At 40.4% G+C, this 20,789-nt stretch overlaps 1 protein-coding gene across 10 annotated transcripts in view; it reads left to right on the forward strand.

The window, feature by feature from the left end:
* The first annotated feature begins 13,800 nt into the window (after positions 1-13,800).
* NSD1 (nuclear receptor binding SET domain protein 1) overlaps positions 13,801-20,789 on the forward strand; it is a 163,357-nt gene continuing 156,368 nt past the window's right edge. For 4 of the 10 annotated variants that reach the window (XM_056811662.1, XM_056811683.1, XM_056811670.1 and 1 more), the window contains exon 1: positions 13,825-14,045. The gene's annotated coding sequence lies outside the window, so the exon portion shown is untranslated. Of the gene's footprint in view, positions 14,046-20,789 lie in introns of all 10 variants that reach the window. The other 6 variants (XM_056811665.1, XM_056811673.1, XM_056811678.1 and 3 more) reach the window with 4 other exon arrangements.

Below are 20,789 nucleotides of genomic sequence, written 5' to 3' on the forward strand. Positions count from 1 at the left end.
TCAGCTGCTCCGACATTCCCAGGCCTGGGATTTATTTTTATACCCCATTTTCTTGGCATGCAGGTATATAAAATCAAAGAGAGATAATTGGAAAAGTGATACATTAACTTTTAACAAATCACTTGATTAACATTCTATATTTTTGTATTGTGATTACAGACAGAAAACAAGATAAATGATTGCATCACAGGTGGCTTACTAGTGAGTTTGAGTTACTGATTTGGTAATTGAGTCACTGAGGCATATTGAAACTTAGTGTACCTGTACTGTACCTGTACATATTATATGGGCCTCTATGATTGATTTGTGTGCTGGCTTCATGAGAAAGTTTTGGGCTTGGTCTGTAGCTGCAGTTTTGCTGGGAATTGTGTACCTAAGTAAAAGTTAACCCATGATAGTCTTTTGGGATTGGGTTTGAGGGTCTGATCTTTTGGGGATGTTTTTTTGATGTGTTTTGCTCTTGCATTATTTATTTTGAGACTAGGGGGAATAATAATCATGTCAATTCATAGGTAAGGGGCATTGATGAAAGAAGTCATGCAAGGGGGATAGAGTGGGCAGTCACATCTCACCAAGGACCACTCTATGGTCTCCCCAGCTACCACGTGTGACTCTGTCAAGGCGTTGTGGACTGATGGCCCCCAGCAGTGTTTCTTCTCTGTTGCAAATTTCTCTTTTGCTTATCTCAGGTTTTGGTTTTTTCTTCCTTTGCTTTAATTCCCCCTTCATGTTCTTTAACATTTGAATTTGTTTTATTTATAATTATTCTGTTGCCTGTCTTGCCCTCCTTTTTAGATCCCTTTCTACCCATTTCTTGTCTCTGTCCCCTCTTATTTCCCTTTTGAGTTTAATGTTTCTATATAATAAAATCAGTGTGTTTGTGTGTGGGGGGGGGTGGGGAGAATATGTGAGGAATTATTACTATATTTAATCTTGTTTTTCTAGTTCAGATGAAAATGATCATCATGAGATGCCTTGATTCCCCTACCCTTTTTGCCCTACTTATATACTTCTCTTATGCACAGTTATGTGATAGTAATTTTCCATCCCTTCTTTCTCCTTTCTTTTCCAGTGTAGTCTCTTGCCTCTCCCATTTTTGTCTTCTCCTGAGAATATAAAATTAGTGCAAAATCACTTCATAGGCTCTCTGTTATTTTCTTCATTTCTCTATGATATTAAAAAACTAGAATTCTGAGAAAACATTTGTTTCTTATCCCACTATCAGCATGTAAACATTTTATATCTATATATTCCCTTCAATTGTACAAATAGGTGTACCACTCTATGTTTCTCTTGATACTTGTGTTTCCATTTCAAAATATCTACTCAGTTTTTTCCTTTTGATCAAAAATGCTTAGAAATCACCTATATTCCATTAAAAGTCCATTTTTCCTCCTTTAGGATAATGCTTAGTTTTTCCAGATAGTTTATCCTTGGTTATTGTTCACAGTTTGGAATATTGTAGTTTAAACTGTTGTATTCTTCTCTCCATTAGTAGTAACTGCCAAATATTATATGATCCTTACTGTGGCTCCTTGCTACTTGAACTCTTTCTTTTTGGTTATTTATAATTTTTTTCTTTGATTTTATTATTTTGGATTTTAACTATGATTTTTGTGGGAATTTAGAGTTCCTTTCAAGAAGCAACTAAGATATTCTTTCTATATTTACTTTTGACTTCTTATTCTAAGAATTTGGGGCAGGTTTCATTTTATATTTTTTTCAAATAGGACATAAAGATTTTTGTTGGGGTCATGACTTTCAGATGGTCTTATAATTTTAAGATTTTCTCTCCTTTATCTATTTTTTAGGACAGTTGTTCATTCTTTTTTTATTTTATTTTATTTTTATTTGGTCAATTTTAAACTATTCCTTGGTTACAAAAATCATATTCTATTCCTCCCTCCCCTCCCCCCACCCTTCCCGTAGCCGACAAACAATTCCACTGGGTATTACGTGTGACCTTGATCAGAACCTATTTCCATTTTGTTGTTGTTTGCACTAGGATGTTCCTTTAGTGTCTATATCCCCAATCATATCCCGCTTGACCCATGTAATCAAGCAATTGTTTTTCTTCTGTGTTTCTACTCCCACAGTTTTTCCTCTGAATGTGGATAGTGCTCTTTCTCATAGATCCCTCCGGGTTGCAGTTGTTCATTCTAAGAAGTTAATGACCCATTGGTAGAGCACTGGGCCCAAGGTAAGGAAAACCTGAGTTCAAATTGACCTTAGACACTAAACATATGACCCTGGTCAATTCACTTAACCTTCATTTGTCTCAGTTTCCTCAACTGTGAAATGGAAATAGTAGTACCTATTTTCTAGGGTTGTTGAGAGGATGGAATGAGATAGTATTTGTGAAGCACTGAGCATAGTACTTAATACATTGTAGGCATTTAATGAATGCTTGCTGTCTTTCTTCCTTTATATAATATTTCTTAGACTTTCTTCCATTTATTCAATCTTTTCATTTTGTTTTGATATCTCTTGTTGTCTCAGTGAATCATTGTTTTCTGTCTGGCCCATTTTAATTTAGGGGGTATTTGGTTCTGTGTGTAAGGTTTTCCATTGCCTATTCTAAAGTAACAATTCTTGCCATTCTTCTCTCCTTGGCTATTCTATTTTGTCTCTCTTATTTCATTTATTCTAGATAATGGCTAGGATTTTTTTTTTTCTATGAAGCTTTACTTGGACTGTCATAAGGTGGCTAGCCTTCTCAGGGTTTGCCACCAAAGCATGTCTTAAACCAAAGTATTTCCTCTTGGTATTCAGCATTTTACTTGGTTTTCTAATCTCATCAGATTTAGAATCTAGATTAGAAAGATGGGAAGATCTGTGCTTGAGTCTAACTTCACAATTTAATGTCCTGGGGACAACTGCCTGTTCCTGAGTTTGGTGGCCAAGATTAGGCCTCTCCTTAAAGGGAACCCAGGACTATTCTGGTGGTAGGTTTTGCTTGGGCATACTCTCTTGCCAAAGATATCTGAGGAGCCATTCCCCAAATGAAAAATGGTCAAAGGACATGAATAAGCAGTTTTCAGATGAAGGAATCAAAGCCATCAATAATCATATGAAGAAATGTTCTAAATCACTCTTAATTAGAGAAATGCATATTAAAACAATGTTGAGGTACCACTTCACATCTAGTAGATTGGTCAATATGACAGTAAAGGAAAGTCATAAATGTTGGAGGAGATGTGGCAAAATTGGGATACTAATGCATTGCTGGTGGAATTGTGAACTAATCCAACCATTCTGGAGGGCAATTTGGAACTAAATCCAAAGAACTATAAAACTGTTCATATCCTTTGATCCAGTAATACCATTACTGGGTCTGTATCCCAAAGAGATAATAAAAAAATGGAAAAAGGACTTATACAAAAATATTTATAGCTACTCTTTTTGTGGTGGCAAAGAACTGGAAATTGAAGGGGTGCCCATCAATTAGGGAATGACTAAACAAATTGTGGTGCATGTTGTTAATGGACTACTATCATGCTATAAGAAATGATAAGTGGGAGGATTTCAGAAAAAGCTGGAAAGATCTGTGAGAACGGATGCAGAACGAAATAAGTAGAACCAGGAGAATGTTACATACAATAACAGCGATATTGGACGATGATTATCTGTGAAAACTTGGCTACTCTCAGCAATGCAACAATCTGGCACAACCCTGAAAGACATGATGAGGAATGCTATCCACCTCGAGAGAAAGAACTGCTGGAGTCGTCTTTCACATCAGTTTACTTATGGTTTTATTTCAGGGTTTTAATTATATATGACTTTACTCTTACAACAATGATCAATATGGAAGTGTGTCTTGCATAATAATTAAAAAGTGAAAAGAAAAAAAAGAAAGTATAAAGGGTGACAGATGTGAAATAAATCTTTAACACATTAAAAAAAAAAAAGATAGAGCAGGCCTGGAAGCAAGGAAATACCCTAGGCTGACCTTTATCTAGAGCCTTTTTTCTGCCACTAGGCCAGGTCCTTAGTGGTGAACAGATCCCACTCGAAATCTCCAGGGGTTGTCCTATGCTCTGCTTTCTACTCACCAGGCTTATCTGTCTCAGTCTCCAAAGGATTCCAAGGGTCTTTTGTGGAGCTCTGGGGTGGAAGAATCTACAGGTGATTTTTCTAATTTATTTTCAAGATTGATGCATTTCTAATCTCCCCTAGGATCTTTGACAGGGATCTGGAATCTTCTGCACCCTTACACACCACCATCTTCCCATGCTCTACCAGGCCTTTTGAAAGACTTCCACTGTCAGTCAAAGAGCCTCCCGCTTATTGGGTGATTCTGTTTTAGAATTGATACTAAGGTTACAGCAATATTGTGGAATGATCAAATATGGTAGTCTTAGCTACTAACTGCAGTACAATTATCCAGAACAATTCTGAGGGACTTAGAAAAAAGAATGCTCTCCATCCCTGGAGAAAGCACTGTTGGAGTCGGAATGCAGATGAAAACATATGATTTATCACTTGTTTATTTGGGTTTATGTTTTGGGGTTTTGGTTTTATAAGATTATCCACTTACAAAAAGGAATAATATGGAAATGTTTTATGCTATAATACACATATAATCCAGACTGAATTGCTTGTCAGTTCCTGAAGGGGGAAGGGAAGGAGGGAGGTAGATAAGTTGGGTCATATAACTTCGGAGAATTTATGTGGAAATTTATTACATGCAATTGGTAAAAATTTAAAAATAAATAAATAAAAGGTTTTTTTTCCCCCAAAAGAATTGATACTAAGTATCCATTCCAAAACAGAAGAGTGGTGAGGGCCAGACAATGGGAGTTAAGTGACTTGCCAGGGTCACAGATCTAGGAACGACCCCACCCCACCCCTCTCTATCCACTGAGCCACCTAGCTTCCTCTTTATAGCTTTTCCAAGACACTTCCATTTCCCCTCTCTCCTGGAAACAGAAAGGAGGCTCCCCAGCCCCTCCATGTGGGGAGACATCATTAGAGGCAGTCAGCACAGGAAAGGATCCATGAAACAGATGGTCTCAGAGCTGTATTTTTTAAAAATAAATTTTTATTAATATCTTTTTTACATCTTCTAAATTTCCCCTTGTATTTTCCCTCCTCCCACCCCCAGAGAGCCATCCCATATAAGAAAGAATATTTTTTTAAAGCCCAAATTACAACTTAAAAGAAGTGAGGGACTTTATAAAACCTGTGAGATCCTTGAGGGAAGAGGCTGTTTCACCTTATTTTTGTATCCTCAATACTTAGCATGGTGCCTAGCCTCTAGTAAGCACTTAATAAATGTTTTTTAATTGACTAAAAAGTAGGTATAATCAGACTGTGGACCAAGTTAAGGAGTTTGTATTTTTTCCTAGAGGCAATAGGGAGCTACAGAAAAGTTTTGAACTAGGGATGACATAGTTTTTTGAAGATTACTTTGGAAACCATGTGGTTGTTTCATAAAATGTCAGAAAATAATCATTAAAAATATATTGAAAATCTGGCCTCAGACATGTCTTAGCTGTGTGACCCTGGGCAAGTCACTTAACCCCCATTGCCTAGCCCTTACTGCTCTTTTGCCTTGGAACTGATACTTGGTATTGATTCTAAGATGGAAGGTAAGGGTTTAAAAAAATGTATTGACACGTAATATGGAAAAATGTAAAATAAAAAAGCTAAAAACAAATAAACAGAAAAGAAACAGTGCCTGATAAATTGAAGAAAAGAGACAGTCTCTTTTTCCTATAATGTAAAAGGGTATTCAAAGAGCCAGAATTCATTTACTCATTTTCTTAATTATCCTTATAAGTCATGTTAAAGAGCATATTTCTGGGCAATTATGTGGTTCAGTAGATAAAGTACCAGGACAGGAGACAGAAGGTTCTGGGTTCAAATCTAATCTCTGATATTTCCTAGCTATGTGACCCTGGCAAATCACTTAACCCCCTTTGCCTCCCCCTTAAACCACTCTTTTCCCTTAGAATCAATGGATATTTAAGTATCAATTCTAAGACAGAAGATTAAGGGTTGTTTTTTGTAGTGATTTTTTTTTAAGAAAGAAAAGAAAAAGGAAGTGATTTTTCCAATGCTCTAAAACTAATAGGTGTCTTAGGCAGAATTTGAACCCAATTCATCCTGATTCCAAGTCCAGCCTCTATCTGATTTTCTATTGTCAGAACAAAGGCCTCATCTATAGAGATGTCTGAAGACATCAGCATCAGAATCTTCTATAGGAAATATTTCCCAATCCCTACACATTCTAGTACCTTCCCTTCTAGATGACCAGCAAATTATTTTATGTGTAGCTTATCAATATATAGTTATTTGCATGTTGTCTTTTTCAGTTAGGTGTTGAGCTCCTCTCTGCCAGGAATTGTCTTTTGCCTTTGAGTCACTGGGGTTTGGCACAGTCACACATCAGGCCCTTAATAAATGTTTATTGATTGACTGATTGGTCAACTAGAACTGAAACAAAATGTATTTGTCAGCATATTCTCTTTCACTTTAGTTTATTTACAGTTTTATTTTGGGGTTCTGGTTTTATATGAGTATTTTCTTATACCAATGACCAATATGGGGGTATGTTTTGCATGATAATACTTGTCTAATCCATTAAAAAATTGTTTACCATCTCTGAGAAGGGGAGAGGGAAGGGAGGGAGGAAGACAATTTGGATTGTATAATTTTGGAAAATGTATGCTGAAAATTGTTATTACATGTCATTGGGAAAACAGAATATCTTTGAATTAAAAAAAGAATATTTTTGTCCAATACAAATAGAGTGGTGTGTGTGTGTGTGTGTGTGTGTGTGTGTGTGTAGACAGAGGGGAGAGATGGCAAGAAGGAAGACAGTCCACAGTCCAACAGTAGGTATAGATAGGAGGAAAGAGGGGACAATCTGACCTGGCGTTTGGCAGACAGTGGGAAGGCTTCTTCCCTTGGGGAGGTGTGTCCCATTCCAGTCCTAGAAGGAATCACATCACCCTGGGGAAAAAAGTTTCATTCTTTTCATGATTGTTACAGTCCTGTTATGAACAGTATTCTTTCTTTTAATCATGCAATGCCTATTTTCATATTGTTAAAGAACATACATACTGCATATTCAAGGAAAAACTCATGAAGGAAATAAAATGAAAAATGGAAAGTTTTGATATGCATTCAGACTCCATACATTTCTTCTATGGCAGTTAATAGCCTTTTTTATCATGTGTCTCAGAGGGTTGTCTTAGATCTTGGCACTACTGATAATAGTTAAGTCATTTACAATTGATTATCATATAATATTGCTGTTACTGTGTACAACATTCTCCTGCTTCTGCTCACTTCACTTTGAATCAGTTCACATAAGTCTTTCCAGGTTTTTTCAAAATCATCCTATTTGTCATTTTTTATGACACAATAGTATTCCTTTACAATCGTATACTACAACTTGGTCAACCATTCCCTTTGGTTTCCAATTCTTTGCACCACAAAAAGAGCTGCTATAAATATTTTTTGTACAAGTAGATCCTTTTCTCCATTATGAACAATATTTTTAGGGAGACATAGCTATAAGAGACCAAAATTTCTAGGCGTATCCTTTTCATGGTGATAGCTTAAAGAGATGGAAGGGACAGAGGAAAGGTGTTTTTTTTTGTTTGTTTGTTGTTTTTAAAGAAGGAGGAGGCCTGGATATTGTCAAATAGTGCCTCTATAAGATTCTGTACATTATTTTCATCTCATTCATTGAACAAAAATTTCTTTGGGCCTGCTATGCTAAGACCCCAGTGCTAGGCACTAGAAAGAATCCAAAGATTATATATATCTCTTATTATAATATATAATAAGATATAATATATCTCTTATTGCTTAGAGGAAGAAATAAGCTATGGACAAAGATAATTATATTCCAGAGTATCCCTACTCTTTACCAGGCTGCTGTAGGCCCTGGTACATCCTGAGTCCTCTTCCTCCCAGTCCTCATTTTTTCCTCCCATAAATGTTTATTTAATTGAATTTTCAATGGAAACTGATTTTCCTCTAGACAATATGTCTAATATTTCAGATTAATTTCATTTCTGACTTAACATTTCTTTCAAGCTCTAATATTCTCTGTTTTCTTTTCTCCTCCTTTTCAGCTTAAACATTTGATGTTCTGACATTTCATTTTCTAAAGTTCCTTCCCACTGAATAAAAGATTTAGTTAACTATAAACAATATATTTATATGTTCTTCAATATAACACTTTCTAAATTTCACATAAATAAATGAGAGCCACATAGCCACCATTTACAGATAACTGAGTTTAGCATGATCTACTATTATTATAGAAAAAATTGTACAAAGATCTTAGTGTTTCCTTGTTTCTGCAATTTAAAAAATGTTTGTTTTATTTTTTTGCAAACAAGCAGCTGTTAAAGGACATCTTTTTCTGGATCCTGGGTTTAAGAGGGGTTTCTCTGAGGAGCTGGAGAAAGGAATCTTTGAGATTTGGGAATCTAGTTGGGGACACTTAATAGCTTCTGAAGGAATAAATCCAGAGATGTGTCTTTCCATATTTTTTGCCTTCTCATTTTCATTTTCTCTTCATGAAACATGGGCCTTAGAGATACAGTTCTTGGTTTTTCTCTGTTTAATAGCTAAAGTTTTCTCCTTATATTCTCATTGTACTTTATAGGATTGCTCTTAAAATATATGTGATAATCTTTCTTGTCATAAATTTATAGATTTAGAGGTGAAAGGGACATTAGAGGCCACTGAATCTAACCTGACTTGCCCAGGGTTAATTTTTTTTTTAAACTTATCTTCTGTTTTAGAATTAATACTGTGTATTGTTTCCGAGGCAGAAGAGTGGTAAGAGTTGGGTAATTGGAGTAAAATGACTTACCCAGGGTCACATAGTTAGGAAATATCTGAGGTTGGATTTGAACTTAGGACCTCACATCCCTAGGCCTGGCTCTCTATCCACTGCAATACCTAGAAATCTCCATTGCAGAGTTAAGTATCTGAGCAGAACTTGAACTTAGGTTTTTCTAACTATAAATCTAATATTCTATTTACTACAAAATCTTGCCTCTCAATTTCCCAGCTTCCCAAGGGGAATTTTCTAGTCTTTAATAACTTTCAGCAAATCGCTTCTTTCTGGGCCCATTTCCTTCCCTTTAAAGTGAAAGCTTTAAGGTAAATGGTCTCTAAGGTCCCTTTTTGTTCTAGCATTCTATATTTTTATTTAGTTCATTTCAAACATTTATTAAGTACCTACTATGCACCTGACATACCACTTGTATGCCAGGGATACAGATCTTTTTTATTTTATTTATTTTTCACCTCCTTTTAAAAAATGATTATTTTTAATGTTTTATCTTTATTTTATTTTAATAACCAATTTACACATAAATTTTTCAGAGTTATGATTCATGTTGGCTTCCTCCCTTTTTCCCTCCCCCCTTCTGGAGTTAACAAGCAATTCAGTCTGGATTATATATGTATTATCAAGCAAAACATATTTCCATATTTTTGTAAGTGATTAATCTATTAAAACCCCACATCATGTATCCATTAAAATACAGATTTTTTAAATGTCCCAGTCTAGCACTGTACCCTGTACATGGATTAAATAAGTGTAGGCAGGATCCTGTAGCTGTCTCTCCCAGAAGCACAAGGCTACATCTGCCCATCGCTGCCTCAGAGGGAACCTTGAGGGCTGGGGCATCTTTCTTCTTTACTGTCCCCCATGTGAGCCCCCACTGGCTCACATAATGGAGTCCCCCAACTCCTTCTAACAACATGAATTGGCTTGCTTTTATTCATTTATTTTTTTAATCCTTACAGTGTATTGGCTCCAAGGCAGAACAGTAAGGGCCAGATGATGGGGGTTAAGTGACTTGCCCAGGGTCACACAGTTAGGAATTGTCTGAGGCCACATTAGAGGGGCTCTCAATCCACTGAGCCGCCTCACTGCCCCCTCCCCTTCTTTAATAAACAAAGGAATATTTACATCAAAGAGCACACATTCCTAGTCTGCCTCTGGACCTGGGACATACTCTCCTTAGTGTGCAGGGCGTGAGCTTAGCTTAGGTCAGTTCCTACATAGCATGGATCCCTTTAGGTTCACGTCCAGCGAAAGCATGACTGCCAGGTGAGTCCTTTCATTGGACTGAGGTCCAGAAGGGCACTCCGGAATATTGCGGTTTGCTCCTCAGGGCATGGATGCTGCCCCGGCTTCAAAACCCGGCCTGGATTCCGATTCCCAACTTCCTGTGGATCAACCTCCTGCCCTTTGGAACTCCCCAGGCTGGAGCCGGCTTCCCTTTACCAGGCATGGAGAAGCCCTCGGGCCTGAGGCCTCACCGGGAGGGGAGGCCCGAGGCCTTTCTTCTTAACAACCTGGTGTCCGGTTAGGTGCTGTGGGCAAAGGGCACCAAACCGAGCCAAAGAACGGGCTGAAGTTGTCGGCCTTTTGGAAGATGCTGATACTTACATCGAGGCCGCCCATTGAAAAAGGTTCTTCCCTGTCACGTGGTCGGCCAACTCAGGCCAGTTACAGAATGCCCAGTCGTACTCCTTACATAGACTTACCAGAGGACTTCCCTTAATGGAGCTCCCTGAAGCAAGCTGCTCTGTATCTTCCACCCACAGTTTTTACACGCCAGCTTCATACATCAATAGTGAAGATTTTTCTTCCCTTTTTTAAACCCTTACCTTCGGACTTAGAATCCGTACTGTGTATCAGTTCTAAGACAGAAGAGCGGTAAAGGCTAGGCATTGGGGGTTAAGTGACTTGCCCAGGGTCACACAGCTAGGAAGTGTCTGAGGCCAGCTAGGACCTCCTGTTTCTAGGCCTGGCTACTGAACCACCCAGTTGCATACCTCCTCCCAGCTTTGGACCTTCCCAAGTCCAATATTTTCTGGTTCTATCGCTTTACAGGGTCAAGAAGCCAGAATGGTGTTCACACTTTAGAATCACAAAATGCCTGACTTTGAAGAGATTGTAGAGATCTTTATCTCCTGTAACCAGTTGCTAATCTCAGTTGTTTCTACTAGATGAAGAAGTACAATTTTTCCTAGGTAAAGGATTCTGATGGTGACCAGATTTTTTGGTGCTAAGATATTCAAACACTTGCCTTATTGTTGCTTGTTCCATCCCACCCCTTCCCACTTTATCAGCAATTTTGAAAGATGGACTAGGAGGCATGACTAGAAAAGAAGTTGATTGATCCCCTCCCCGTCCCAGACTAAAGGACAGTCATCCAACAAGTTCTGTCCTTTTCAGCCAGGGAGAAGTTAACCTTTTTAGTATATATCATAGAAGACCTCTTTGGCAGTCTTCTGAAGTGTCTGGACCCCTCCTCAGAATGATGTTTTTAAATGCATAAAATAAAATACACAAGATAATAATATTATAAAGGAAACCACAATTCTATTGAAATAGTTATTAAAATATTTAAAAATAAACAAGTCCATGGACCTCAGGCTAAAAACCTTGTTAAATAGTCACCTTCTCAAATAAATTCTTTTTTTTTATGGGGGGGGGGTAGCATTTGTGTGTTTATTTTTATTTTGGAATGTTAACTTGAATATTATTTCTTCATTGTAGGGAAACTCCCAGTGAGGTAGTTTCTGTACCAATGCAGATTGGCAATTTATCTGTCACTTGCTTAAGAGAGTTGCCCTGAGAAATGAGAGGTTGACTTGCCCAGGGTCATTAAATTAGAACTAGGTTTTCCTGACTCCAAAGTCATCTATATCCTCACCTCTTCCTATTGCCTCTCCTACCAAAAAAAACCCACTCAGTAGAATTGGATATGACTATAAAGATCATCCCATCCCAATCTCAAAGATTACAGGGAGGTAAACTGAGGCAAAAAGAGGTTGAGTTGCCCCAATTATTGGGAGCAATAGGACATTAGCTGATAGGACATTAGACCTATCGTCCCAAAGAATGGGACTTCTCAAATAACTTCTGGACTCCTTTTTTGGACATTGCCTTTAGAATCAGATCCTAAAAAAGAGGCGACCAGGAATATGAATAGAGACTAGAACTTTAGTCAGTATTTTGAGCATTGAATGAAAGTACATTTGGGATCAATGGTTCCTAGGCCCATAGACTCTGGAACACTTTGAAGCTCTGTTGAGGGTGACACATTAGGCTATCTTCTCATAGAGAGATTCTGAAACCCAGGAAATCCCAGGTTTGGCTGAGGCCTAGTTCCATGTGGCTAGGCAGTGCCAAGGGAGAAAACATGGAAGGATAGGGACTGTGACTAATCCTTGACTTTATTTTAACTATTTATCTCCTGTAACTAGTTGCTAATCTCAGTTGTTTCTACTAGATGAAGTACAATTTTTCCTAGGTAAAGCCCTAAATTAGGATTCTGATGGTGACCAGATTTTTTGGTGCTAAGATATTCAAACACTCCTCAAAGTATACTTTATTTATTTTTTAAATTTAGAGTTTTCAAGCTGTACACAAGGTTTTCTTACATGACATGGTGTAATTCTAGTGGATTTGGAAAAAGGGGTTTGAATTCTTGGTTCGTTACCTATAGGACAAGTTGTTTTTCCTGTCTAGGCTGCAATCTCTTCATTTCATGAAACAAAAGAATTAGGACTAGGTGAACTGGAAAACTTTCTCATCTGTATAGCTCAGGCCTCTAGAACTATGTTGTAAAATACAGGCTGTTCTGTAGTCAACAGGCTGTTTATTAAGTACCTACTATAGGCCAGGCATTTTGCTAAGTCCTGGGGATAGAAAGGCCAAAAAAATAAAATAAAAAAAATAAAAAATTCCAGATGCTCAAGGAGCTTACATTCTAATAGGAGGGATAACATGTTCTAACCACCTACAGGGAAAGGAGCACAACATGTATGATCTTTCCAATGATATAGAAGAGGGCCTCTCTAATGTCATATGAAAGAAAAGGCACTCAACAAGTATGGTCACTCATGATATAGGAGAGAAAAGTGTGTAACATGTATATTCATGTATATAATTTTAATACGATATAAGGAAGGGTGAAGCTAAGTGGTTTAGTGAATTGAGACAGGTCCAAATGTGGCCTCAGATTCTTCCCAGCTGTGTGACCCTGGATAAATCACTTAATTCTCATTGCACGAGCCCATATTGATGATAAGATGGAAATTAAGGCTTATTAAAAATATATATGTATGTATATAATGTAAGGGAAAGAATAGGTAAGATCATTCTGATGGCTTGTGAGAGAAAGGAACACAACAGGTATGGTGGTCACCTGTGACATATGAGGGAAAAGATTATAACCTCTGGTCATCATGATGGTATATATCCCTGTAAGTACATGAATGGCCACTCTAATGGCCTAAGAAGAAAAGACAGACTGTATGTATGGTCTACCCACAGTGTATGATCATTGTAACGATATATAAGGGAAAGGGCATGTAAGATCCTTCTAATGATCTATACGAGAAAGGCGTACAGTATGTGGGATCATTTTGATGACATTTGAGGGAAAAGGCATGCGATGTGTGGGATGATTGTAATGATGTAGAAGGGAATCCAAATGGTCACTTTGATACAGGAGAGAAAGCCTACAACATGCCGGATCACTCTAAGGATCTTGGAAAGACACTCAACATCTAAGGTGGGGCCATAAGGGCCTGGGTCCCGGTCCTCCGTAAAACTGGGACCCTGGCGCCGGGGCACGTGCGGTGTGGCCAAGGGGTTCGGGACGAGTAAGCCAGGCTCCTTGGCCGCGGGATCCATTCCTGACTTTCCAGGCACATGACTCAGCAGCGCCGGCCCTGTCGGCCCCATCCCCCTCCCTTTCCCTCCCCGGCCCACCCCTCCCCCTCCGCTCGCGGGGCTGCGCGTGGCCCCGCCCCCTCCGCGGCTCTGCGGCCCCCGCAGCCGGAGCGGCTTTAGTGCCTGGAGGAGGACCCCTGGCGCGGGGCTGTCCAGGCGCTGCTGCTGCTGCTGCTGCTGCCGCCGCCGCTGCCGCCGCCTACCGGGAGCCGGAGCCGGAGCCGGAGCCGGAGTCGGAGTCGGAGCCGGAGCCGGAGCCGGAGCCGGAGTCCGGGCCGGTGCGGTGCCCCGCTGCCCGCCCGCCACCAGGGTGAGTAAGTCGGTCGCTCGGGGCCCGGGCTGGTGGGATGGACCGAGCCCGCAGCATGTGGGCATTGCCGGAAGTGGAGGGTGCCCGAGCCCAGGGCGGACTGGGAACCCGGGAGGGGAGTCCGAGGCTGGGGTGGGGGTGGGGGACTGAACTAGGCGTGTGCAGGGGCTGCTCCCCTCCCCGGAGGTTGGAGAGGAAACGTTGCCATGGGAGGGACCGCAGGGACCGTCTGCTCTGGAGCCCGGGCAGAGGGAGAAACTGAGGCCCAGAGAAGGGAAGGGATTTGCCAGCTGCTGCACAGCAGAGGCAGTGACGGGTCCACTCCTGGACAAACCTGGCTGGACAGCCTGTTCAGTCTGTGTTAGATATGGGAAAGAGCCTTTTTCTGTGACACTGTAGAGAAGGCCCGTGGAGTGGTGGGTACGAGTGTGACCTTGAGCAAAGTGCCCAACCAATCTTGGCCTCAGTTTTCTCATCCGTAAAATGGCGATAATATGTTTGCAGTACTGACTTCATCGGTAGGCAACGCTTCCCTAGGTTGCGGTGAGGGAAAATGCTTTATACGTCTTAAAGCGCTCCAGAAATTCTAGCTGTTAGCGAGATCTTCACTCTCAGTTCCCAAATCCACCCCTCTTCTTGTCCCCAGACTAGCGAGACCCCGCCCCTTTTACTAATTGATCCAACCTTTCAAGCCCGGCCCCTCCCCCTTCCCCACTCACTACATACTTCTCTTCTCCCCTCCCCCTCCCACTAGATCGTAAACGCTTAGAGGGCAGGAACCTTTTCCTTTAGTCGTGTAAAGTGGTGACAGGAAAGCTGGGTTCTGGTCGGCCTGAGCGTCTCGGCCACTTCTTATCACTGTGACCTTGGTCTAGGCGTCGGACCTCTAGGAAATAGGTTAATCACATCTCCTGGAGTCCGGATACTTGCCGATGAATTCCTGGGCCAGGCCCACCCTAGCAGCAAAGAATACTTTCACTACTTTCAGAAAGCCCTTATTGAATTGTGGACCACTTCTAATTGCCAGGATGTCCAATAGGGCCTTGCACTGAGTAAGTACTTTATAAAAGTAGAATTCCTCTTAGTTGCTCTGGGAGTCTCTCCATTAACAAATCCCCCTGGGAACAAAGCTTCTTTTAACTGAGGTGGGGTGAGAGGGGGTGGGGTGGAGAGGGGAGGGGAGGGGAGGGCTGGGCGGCCATTGCCCCAGGAGGTTGAGAAAAGAGTTTGAGGGAGCCGAGTTGAACTCATTCATTCATTCAACAAACTTTTCTTGAGCTCTTAGTCTTACAAAGGTTTTAGGATCCTAAGTTTGGAGTTTAAAGGAATCTTAGGAGGCCATCAAGGCCAGCCACCTTCCTTTACAGAGGAGGAAACTAAGGCAGAGGTTAAGGAATTTGCTCAGGGTCACAGGACTGTTGTGTCTGAAGCATCATTTGAACTCAGGTCTTCCTGACTCATAAGTCTAGCCCTATGCCTACTTAGTAGTAGCAGTTAACATTTATGAAGTACTTTCAGTAACTCTTCAAGCAGAGGGTAAATATATAATTAAATTTTTCTTATATATCATTACAATGATCATATATTTTGTGTACTTTTTCCTTGTATACATGTGTCATTATACATATTATGTACTTTTTTTTTTCTTCATATGGTGAGGGAATAAAGTACCTAACAAAATTTTTTTTAAAATCCTTATCTTTCGTCTTAGAATCAATACTGTGTATCTGTGTATTGATTCTAAGGCAGACGAGTGTGAGGGCTAGGCGATGGGGTTAAGTGACTTACTTGCCCAGGGTCACACAGCTAGAAAGTGTCTGAGGTCAGATTTGAACCTAGGACCTCCTGTCTCAGTGCCTGGATCTCAATCCACTGAGCCATCCAGCTGCCCCCACAAAAAATATTTGTTAAATGAAACCGTTTTCTGAGGAAGAAACAGAGGTCAAGGGACTCGCTGAACATCACACAACCTGTAGAAATTGTGGTAGAAAGAGTATTAGATTTGAAGTTAGAGGTTAATTAGTCCTGTCTGACTCTTCATGATCCCATTTGGGGTTTTCTTGGCAAAGATACTGTAGTGCTTTGCCATTTCCCTCTTTAACTCATTTTCCAGATGATGAAGCTGAGATAAACAGGGGTAAGTGACTTGCCCAGGGTCACATAGCTGCATTTGAATTCAGGAAGATGAATCGCTAGCCATTTAACATCAGGATTCTCATATTGCTTCTGTTCCTAACCTGCATCATCAGTGTTAAGTCATTTGATTTCCTTGGACCTTGGTTTCCCCATTAATGAAATGGGAGAATTGGACCAAGATTTTTCCCAACTTCAAGTCCTGTATTTTTAAGAAGTTGGCCGAGAATTTAGATCTTCAAGCAAACATTCCATAGCTCTTTCTCCTCAACCAAGTTTACAGATTATTGCAGACCTTGAGTTTTGTGCTCTGGGTGATAGAGAAGGACAGAATCCCTCCTTTCCTTAAAGAGCTCACAGTTTCCCAATGTAGTTAAGACTTTGATGCTAATTGCTATAATGCAAAAGAAAGAGGATCAGAGGCAGAGTTGGGAGACACTTCATTTCACATAGGGGAAAACTGAGGTCCAGAGAAATTTAGTGTTTTCCATATATTTTTAAAAAACTTACTTTATATCTTAGTGACAACTCTTAAGATACAAAGGCTAGGGCTGGGCAAACAGGGTTAAATGACTTGCCCAGGATCACACAGCTAGGACATGTCTGAGCCAGGTTTGAACCTGTGTCTCCCCAACTCTGGGCCTGGTGCCCTATATCCACTGTGCCATTTAGCTGCCCCTTCCATATGTTCTATTCTTGCTTCTCCAAGTCTTTGTTATTTACAGAGATTCTTAACTCTTTGAAGGCAAGGCCTGGGTCATTTTTCTCTTTAGATCACCAGGCTCTAGCACAGTACTTGGTACATACATAGTAGAGATGGATGTGCTTCAGAAATCCTTGTTGATTTGAATTGATTTCCTGAAGGTCTCACTGGTCCCCTGACTCCAGGTTTGTTGTCCTTTAGTTCAGTAAGCATTTACTGAGTTGCAGACTCTGCTAGGTTCTGAAGATATATAGACTACAGAGGGGAAACAGTCCCTGCCCTAGAGGAGCTTATATTCTATTGGGAGATAATTGGGGAATAATTACATGCCCTTAGAAAGTGAAATATAAAATACATACAAAGTAATTTCCTGGGGAAAGATACTGGCACCTAGGGGGAACCTGGTTAGGCTTTCACTGGGAGGTGGGACCAAAGGAGGCCAGAAGGTAGATGAGGAGGGGACAATCAGGGAGTGTGCACAGAGAGAGAGAGAGAGAGAGAGAGAGAGAGAGAGAGAGAGTGTGAGAGAGAGTGAGAGAGAGTGTGAGTGTGTGTGTGTGTGACTCTGGGCAAGTCATTTGATCTCTTTTTGCCTCATTTCTGTAAAACAGTTTCTCAACTGTAAAATGGGAATAATAATAGCATCTACCTCCCAGGGTTGTTGTGAAGATTAAATGAAATAATACATTTTTTAACTTAAATTTTTTTTTCAATTACATGTAGAAATAATTCTGGAGAATTGCTTTGTGACATTTTGCAATTCAGATTTTCTCCCTCCCTCTCCCCCTTCCTGAGGTTGTAATAGCCTGATATAGGTTAGACCAGTGTTTTCATGCAATAGTTTAATGCAATATTTCCATATTCCCCATGCTGTGACAGAATACATATGCCACATACAATAAAAAAAAGTGAGATAGTATTTGTAAAGTACTTCATGGACTGCCTGGCATATAGTAGGTACCATATAATACTCATTTTCTTCTTCCTTCCAGAATGATATCAAGGTTATAACCCTTGGGTGATGGGAAGCACAATGAAACATTTGATAGAAATTCCGGTTAGGGAGAGGGGAGAGGTTTTTTTTTTTTGAAAGATAATTAATTCTGTTTTGAATACAGAAAGTTTGATGAGTTTGATATGCCCACAAGACCAATCCATTAAGAGATATTGATAAGGGACTAGTGTTCAGGAGAGAAGTCAGGACTGAATCTGTAGATCTGAGAGACATTCTCATAGATGGAATAATTGAATCTAGAAATTGATGAAATCAGCAAGGAAAAAAGAGGGCACAGGAAAGATTCTAGGTTAGGACAGAAAAGATAGTGTGAGGAGATGAAGTAGAAGTGGCTATCTGTCAGCTAATACTAATTAAACTCCTTCTGTATGCTAGACCCTGTGCTAAGGAGTAGACAGGTAGGAAAAAAATATCATGCAAGTCTAGGAATGAGAGATGGTCCTTCAGTTTCAAATGCATCTGCAAAGTCAAGATGGATAATACTGGGGAAAGGTCCAATTGAAAGATCATTGGTAACCTTAGAGAAAGATTTTTTACATGGAAGTGGATGGTAAGAGTTAAAAAGTGAATTTGATAGTTTATTTTTAAATATTAGTTTATTTATTACTGATTACATGTAATAACCAATTTCCACACAAGTTTTCCCAAGTTACATGATCGAATTTATCTCCCTCCCTTACTTTCCCCCTCCCAGTGCTGGCACTGGATCTGGGGTATACATGTATTGTTCTGTAAAACATTTCTATGAAAAGTGAATTTGAAAAGAACAAGGGGAAACCAGGACTTTACCCCAGTAGACAGCTTTTTCTAGGATCATTGTATCATAGATGAAGGCCTGAAAGGGACCCCAGAAGCCTTCTAATCTAATCTTTTCACTCTACAAAGAAGAGAGAGAGACAGTTAGTTTGAGGGGATAGTTAGGTCAAGTGACAGTTTCTTAAGGATGGAGGAGGTTAGGACTTGTTAGAAGGCTACAAGGAAGGAATCCCTCAATAAAGAGACTGAAGATTAGAGACAGGAGATGATTGGGGAACAATTTGCTGGAACTGGTGGGAGTGGATGGGGTAAAAGTAGTGGGGTTGGACTTGCTGAGGAAAAGGATGACTTCTTCAACAGAATGGGATAAAGGAAGAGGGAATGAAAGATGATGTCATGGAGTTTGGGGATGTAAAGGAAAAAGTGGGAGCTCATGAGAAGTATTCTTTTTTTCAGTGAAGTATGGGTAGAGGTCCCCAGATGAGAGGGCAAAGGAAGGGAGATGTGTTAAGGTGCAGAAGCTAATATTATACTCTGTCCATTGGGTATAAAATCCTGAGTTCTGGGGGATTCAGAAATTCATTCTCTGCCCTTAAGAAGCTCACAGTTTAGTAAAGGAGTGAAGACTGAGAAACAATGCCTAGCACATTTTGTTGTGTTGTTCATTTGTTTTGGTTGTTCATAAATTTTTGTGACCCTATTTGGGGTTTTCTTGGCAAAGATAATGGAGTGTTTTGCCATTTCCTTCCCTAGCTCATTTAGTAGATAAGGAAACTGAGGCAAACAGGGTGAAGTAACTTGCCCAGGGTTACCCAGCTAAAAAAATGTCTGAGACTAGATTTGAACTCAGGAAGAAGAACCTTGACTCCAGGCCCAGCGCTCTCTCCCCTGGGTCACCTGGCTGCCCCTATGCTGTTTCATTGACTAACTGTCCAGTAATTATAATATGAAAGCAAACATTGGTGCAAAGGAGAGAGGCAGAAAAACAGTATTGGAAGAGATATGAGGAAAGGACAGATCACTTCTAATCCAGGTAACAAGGAAGACTTCAGGGAGGAAGTGGCCCTCTAGCTGGGTCTGCTGTGCTGCTCTGTAGCCATTGAAGGGATACAGGTAGTAGAGGAAAGAGAATGAAACCTTTAAGAGGTTCAGCCAGTTCCCTTAGGTGTGCATGTTTAGGCCTGTCATGGATGGGCTGAGCCCTGAACACAATTGAAGCAATATGGTATTGTGGAGGGGACCCTGGCCTGGGTATCAGATCTGGGCACAACTTCCTGTTGTGCTGCTAGCTGACTGTGTGGTCTTGGGCAATCCCCTACCCTCGGGTCTCAGTTTCAGATCACACAAAATAAGGCATTAGATTAGATACTTTCTAGGACCTCTATTAGCTCTAAAATTCTGTGGTCTGCTAAAGTTGGTAGGCCTTTATTAAGAGGAGTCAAGGAATTTGGATTTCCTTTGGGTAGGGAAAGGGGAGCCATGGAAGGTTTCAGAGCAAGGGAATGGATTAGAGCTGCTCTAAAGCATTGGGAATATGAACAAAGCTGTTGGCCTATGTGGGATTGTGGGATTTAGAGTTGAAGGATTATCTCTCTAGGCCCAGTCTGTAGACGGAAAGGGGGTTGGAGACAGGCTGCTGAAGGACTCTCCAGAGGGAGGAGCTTCTATCTTAATTTTATTCAAGGACAGAAAGCAGTTAAGTTTATCCACTAGTGTAGCAGTACACAGAACATTAAATATTAAAATAATGACAAGAGAGTGACTTGTTCTAGGAGCTTTTCTATCTGAATCCTACAAAACAGATGAGAAGGAGATGACTACAATACCATCAACACCAATAAATAATTCTTATTGGAGGAGAGAGGTTCAATTAGCCATCCTGCAGCACTCTTTCACTTAGTTGTTCGTTCCCTAGAGCTCTCCCTGCCTTTGGGGCTAAGGAAGAGGTACCCTAGTCGAAGAACCTCTCTTCTACATGTCCTGCTCCCTAAGGCTTTCCAAAGCACTTGGGGACACTTGCTGCCAATCTCTGACCAGAGCTGATCCTCTCTCTTACGCTTCCCTTCCCTCTGCCCTCACTCCAAACTGGGACTTAAGAGATCAATCTATGAAAGACCGTACCTGATTCTTCCCTTCC

This window comes from Monodelphis domestica, chromosome 1, assembly GCF_027887165.1.
Source record: "Monodelphis domestica isolate mMonDom1 chromosome 1, mMonDom1.pri, whole genome shotgun sequence".
NCBI classification, from domain to species: domain Eukaryota; kingdom Metazoa; phylum Chordata; class Mammalia; order Didelphimorphia; family Didelphidae; genus Monodelphis; species Monodelphis domestica.